Below are 6375 nucleotides of genomic sequence, written 5' to 3'. Positions count from 1 at the left end.
ATGTAAAACTAATTTGATCAGATCTTATTGTTCATCATGCAAACAAGAGTAATCCAAACAAGACTGGCTACCCAAATACGCTTGTGACCGCCGCAGGGTCGAGGACTAGATTCAGAATAAAGATTACAAAAGTGATCAAGAAGCATACCCTGGATTGAGTATTATGCAATAACTTTGAGTATTTGCATTCAGTTTTATCGCTATTTCCATCGTTTTGCGGACTACGGTTTTTGTGATTTCGAAATGAAAAGAAAAGTAAAGCATAGAATTAAAAAGAGTTTTATTAGCAAGTTACCCGGCTTGGACAAACATTAAGGGTGAAATGCTTTTGACCATTGAAAATGAGTTTGTCCATCACCAGAGAAAAAGTACTTTGTCATTTTATCACGCTGAACTCGGGCTTCTCTATTGCCAACTATATTGCCTGGAAGAGGTACAATAGGTTGGCCGAAAGTTGAGGTCGTTTCCTCCATAAATCCGTCAGGTAATTCTTGCTTCTCCAGTACTAGGTTGTGCAAAACAGTTGTTGCCTTAATTGGCTTGACACAATTGTCGTAAGATTAATGGTTGGGTGTTCGAAGTATCCAGAATTTGCTGGACATTATTCCAAAAGCATTCTCAACTACTCTCCGAGCCCGTGACAAACGGTAGTTAAAAATTCTTTGCTCAGCAGGAAGACCTCTAGATGGATACGGTTTGACAAATCGAGCTGTGAATCCAAAGGCGTCATCGCCAATGAGATGGTACTCCACTCCAATGTAATGAGGTGGACTGGGCAAATTAAGGGCTCCGGAACACTTGCATGACTCCATCATCGTTTCCACCTCCTGGAGCACCAATATCTAAGTAAATGAACTTGTAGTCCGCATCAGCAAGAGCCAAGAGAACGATGCTGAAACTTTGCTTGTAGGAGAAGAAGAGAGATCCCGAGTTTCCATACGCTTTGACAAGACAGTGTTTGCCGTCAAGGGCACCAAGCCCAAAGGGATAATCCCATTTGGTTTCAAAGGCTTTGGCCTTTGATAGCCATTCTTCTTCTCATTGGGGGCATTTGCTTTTCTCTGCTGAGAGCTGGGACCAGATGGCGTCGCACACTTCAGGCACAATCATTGAGATGGCCGAATAACTAATTCTAAATACCTCTTTGAAGACTTCAAAACTGCATTCAGCAGCGAGAAATCTCAAGGTAATTTGGAAACGGAGACGAGCTGGAATGGGGGTCCGCATTCAAGTAGTTTGTTTACTGATCTTGTCCTTAATTCGTGATAAGATAAATTCAAACATATCCCGATTCATCCAGAGGGACTCTTTGAACTTCACAGGATCTTCCTCAATTCCCGGATAGATTGTGTAATCCCTTGTCTCTCGTGCCATTAACCAAGGCTTTGCCCAGACTAACCTCGTCCTCCTCTTTTCCTGGATTTCAGCTTCTCTCTCAGCATCCTCTTCAGCCTTATCAAAAATATCCGATATCATGGCCGCCTTTGCAAGTCTCTTCTTTCCAGTCGTGCTGTTTACAGTTCAACTAATATTTGACACAGATAGTCTTCTGTGTAGTACTGGTGTGTGTAAATTCTCTGAATCTCGATTTGTATCACACTGCCAACTTCTTGTCGAATATGTGATCACAATATGTGTCAAAACAAGTGTCGTCTAAATACACCATAAGTGCCAAGATCACAGGCAGGGGCGCTTCAGAAAGTTGCTTAACTCAGGGTTCGCAGTGATGACGGCATAACTATGGCGAGCCAAGAGGTCGAGAACAATGAGAAGGAGCATTATAATCATATTTTCGGCAAACAGCCCTTATGAATGATTCAAGTTTGGACGCCCGTATAGCGTGTAGCAGACACAATGGTGAGTTTGGGCACACTTTACCTTTCACCTTGAAACCACTAACATTGCTTCCTTTCTTATTAGAAAGCTACCAATGTGAAAGGCTAAAGAAACATTATTTACCATATCACTGTAATGCCCAAAGCTATGATTCATGTATTTGCTCTAATAATAATACTATGTTGCAGGTATATTTAGTTACATTTGAAGTATATCATTGATAACACTTTGATTACATAACTAGACCTAAAAAAAGAGTACAAACCTTTAAACTTTATACGACCTTTTTTGCTGATTTCTTTTGCCAATTTTCCCACTGAACCATTTCAGCTGGGTTTTCCGTGTTCAGGACTTATTTACTTTCCTTGAGTGCACGATCTACGTAGAGGACAAGCCCTCTAGTTATATCACTAATAATATCCCCCTCAACTGTTGTGCTCTTAACGAAAGCTGGGGGATCAATGTCAAACAAATCATTGAGCGGGGAGAAACAGTATCACCCAAGGTAGACCTAAGCTTCCTTCCTTTATTTCGTCTAATTTTTCCCGACAAAATGGACAAAAATTTTGAATTTCCGCGAAGATCCTCGGTTTTAGGTTTTGTTATGGTTAAAGTTTGTGAAAAAAGTTTTTTAACCAAAAATTCCCGAAAAAGTTGAAAACTTAATCTAACCTAAAAAATATCTTTCTAACTCCTAGTAAAAACATTTCCACTCTTTCAGTAATTGTTGCAAGTTTGACATGCAAGAAAAAAATGTTAGATTTGCATTTAAGGTTTGCATAAATGCTTTACCAAATCGCCTTTGCTGCTAATGTCATGATTTACTGTATATTGTTATATTGTACTATGTTGTAGAATATCATCTTTTTTTCAACCAATAGCCATCTTGGTAAATACGATGGTTCTAATATTGCTTGACTATTAAGCAATTCATTAACAAAGCATATAGGTTATTCCCACCCTGGTTCTAAGTCTAGGTCAAATTCTTGATTGACTTGCCACGCCCAGGCCTCTTCCAGCAAAGAAGACTCTTTTTCCAATTGGTTCATAGTCAGAGGCTTGAAGTGAAAAATAAAGTAAAAAGAAACGTATTTGCTTTGCACAATATTTTCCCGCTAAGTGCAAAATGAAGTTCCGCAACCTGAATTCTATAATCTACGAAACTTCAAGATTTTGGAGTCACGCAGCCTGCTTCGCGACTATGGGCACGAAAGTGTAAAGATATATGCAACCTACGGAAAGTGTATGTCTTGGCTCACGCAACCTACTCATTTAGTTTGGTAAATTTCCCAGCCAAACCATTTCTTATTGCCCCTGAAACTCGCAGGGAGTACGAAATGGCCATAAGGACCCGTATTTACAACATCACACGGGCCAAAAACACGGGAAGAAGCACGGTAGATTGCTAAATAAACTGTTCTTGCCTCGCCTTGAACCCAATGTCTTTTTCTCGACATTATGGGGCCTGTTCCGTCCACCAGCCAGGGGTGAAAGGTCCTGACTTATTGAAAACCCGTGGTGAACGGAAACATGGAACTCCTGACCCAAGAAACTAGGTAAAAATACCTTGATAGCTCTCAAAGATGGAGAGCACCTAGTACAAGGGCTTAAATTTCTTAGACCTATCTTAAGGCCTGCCCGTTATAACCCTAATCAGGGCATACGAGCAATAGTTCGAGCTTCCTTTATCAGGGCCTCAAACAATCATCAATTGACTAAGGATACAAATTGCTAGCTACCTCTACTCCCCATTGGTCCCAGATCAATTTCAGTACCTGGGCCAATCTTCAAGGCTACCTATCCTACAAAATGTGGTCACCATCCTAGCCTGCTGGGTATCTTTCAAACGATGCTGATCTCTACACTTGGAGTCTAACACCTGATTCTTGCCAAATCAAAGATGAACTTCGATTGCAGTTCCATCTACTTTATTCAATTGCTCTACATGAAAATGACACTCTACCAATCAGCTGTCTTGCTCGGGTAATGAAAGAGGGGGTAATTGCTTGGCCATGGAAGAGGGAAAACATGCATGGATAGAAACTGGTTTGATCCTACTTTTTGATGAGGGAGAGTCTTGCGTCCAACGGAGATCCACAGCGATGACGTCGGTTCGATGGGATTGAAGGTCCCGAATCGAATTGACGGAGTATAACTCAGAAGTTGCACCTGTACTCAGCTCCAGAGACTTTTCAACTTGTCTATACTGGCTCACTGAAGTATGCTGTGCACTTCCCCAGGTCCTCTTGACTCTGCACGGCTTCCTGGGTCCCGTCTCCAAGCGTTGACTTTCACTGCTCTGATTTCAAAATAGGTCTACTTGATTTCCAGCACGTTAGCACAATTGTCCTTTGTTCACCCAACGAGTAGAGCTTCACGATCGGAGAGGTGCTTTCACTTCGGGTGTTCCAACAAAACCCTGTTCTGCTTGAGCACGAAAGATGCGACTTATCTCCTCGAGATCCAAAAGGTGCCTCTGCTCTCCTCGAGCTCAAAATTGTGACTGTCCGTTGATTCAACTTTCCCTTGCAATGTTGGCTTCCGCCTCTTCCACATGGAGGCTAAACGGGTTGTCCCAGGGCCCTTGGTGGACGGCAATGGTTTCCTCAATGTCCAGGGTTGACCTCCTTTCGTCATGCCAGTCACATTGGCCATCAAGGGGTTTCTTGGATTGCCGACAATGGATTGTGTCTGCCTCTTCTGTAAATGTGGGCCACATCTGACCACCACTGGGTCTGAACGACGAAGGGTAGACATTGGGCCGGAACTAGGTCCCAACAGGACGTTCAAGAAGGATTGGTCGTCATTTGCTGTCAGGGGGCCGACGTTTTGGTAACAGTGATCCTTGAGGATGAAATTGCTTCTTCAGATCCTTTTCCCCCTTCTCAAAATGATCACAAGAATATCGTTTTTGATGACCGAGGATTTCCTGTTTCTCCTCCCTTCCAACATGTAGCCGACATTCTTCACCCATGGTTGTAGCTGGGCTGACCAGCCCCTCGGGTACTGGAGCTTTTCCTTGGTGATAGGAACGATGTAGAGATTGATTCACACTGAATCACAAAGCTCTTTGATACAACCGGTTCCAGCGACATTTTACATCTATAATCAAGGGCTGGAGGAGCTGGTTATGATGGATCACGACGTCACTACGAGCATTAGGGTGGCATTTGGTCGACACCTGACCGACAAACGGACTAAACGATGGGCAATCCAACAACTTTGTGATTTTCCCAAGATAATAACATACATTATCTTCACATTTTGATAAAAACCGTTCCAGGAACAATCATTCATCTTGTACATCATTCATCCATGTCATATTAGGATGATGTACTCGATTGTGGACGTAACAGGGCCCAAGTCTCTAATTATTAATATGATTTGGATAGAATCCACCAACAATAATACACATGCGTTATAATGTTATACAGAGGAATCTACCTAATCTGCCCTTCATTTGGTAGAGGCCGAATTACAAAGCGCCCCCCGAAGTGCACTTTGGAATCTGTACTTTGTGTAGCCTGAGGAAGCTATTGCTGTGGGTATTGATGCCACGTACATAAAACCAAAAACATGAAACACATCTATGATCCAAGGTTACCGGCAAGGTGTTTTTGTGTGAACCATCATTCATTTCAACGAATAAGCATGCCATTATTCAAGATCTAAACAAAAATAAGAAGACACGTGAATTTTCTATCGTTGATCTATGCCCATGCCACTTGTTCATAGTCCAGATTGAAGCCCGTGATACCGGCTGTCCCAGCAGCTAGGCTTCGAACTCCAACTTCAAAGGATCTTGAAGTAGCTGGAAGGCAGATGGGCAACATAAAAGACGTAGGAAATTTATATGGCACTGCCATACAGTAGACATTACTAGTCACTGTGGCTGGACCCGAATCACCGTCTTCCCGAAGAATACCGCCGCATGCCATTCCAGCCAAAGATGTCATGACCGTTATATGACTGAGTCCTGCACAAGTTGATTGCTAATCGATCGAATTTTTGACAGAGAAAGCTTTACTTGCGTTTTGACAAACAAATAAAAAACAGTTCATTACCTCAGCCATACCAGGAGGAGCCGATAACAATAACTTGAAATTAGTTGTTCCATCGAAAAATCCCGTAATCATTTTTTTTGCGGACTTCCTTACCACTACCGGGATTGGAATCCCAGCACTTTAAGACGAGAAGATCATTGATTTTATTTGACTTTTATTTATATATATTATTTGATCGACCAACGAATTAGAATTGGCTGATCTGGCTAACCCTTGAATGTAAGGTTGATCTGGAATTTTAGTCAAAAACTTGTCCAAGTCTGACTTAAATCCTGCTACTGGATCAACGCCCACATAAGCCCTACGAATATTTGAGGGCAGCAAATTGAACAATGGAGGAGCCCGAGAAAGAAGAGATGTGGACTTCATTGTTTGAACTAGATTCTCGAGGGCTTGAAGGTGCTCTCAAAAGGCACGTTAAGCCTCTACGGTCACTAAAACTGACCCTAAATCCTGGGTTGGGACAAAGCTCATG

Source organism: Tigriopus californicus, chromosome 12 (genome assembly GCF_007210705.1).
Source record: "Tigriopus californicus strain San Diego chromosome 12, Tcal_SD_v2.1, whole genome shotgun sequence".
Classification (NCBI taxonomy): Eukaryota; Metazoa; Arthropoda; class Copepoda; order Harpacticoida; family Harpacticidae; genus Tigriopus; species Tigriopus californicus.
The sequence above is the reverse complement of the archived record's forward strand: the minus strand, read 5'-3'. Positions refer to the sequence as shown.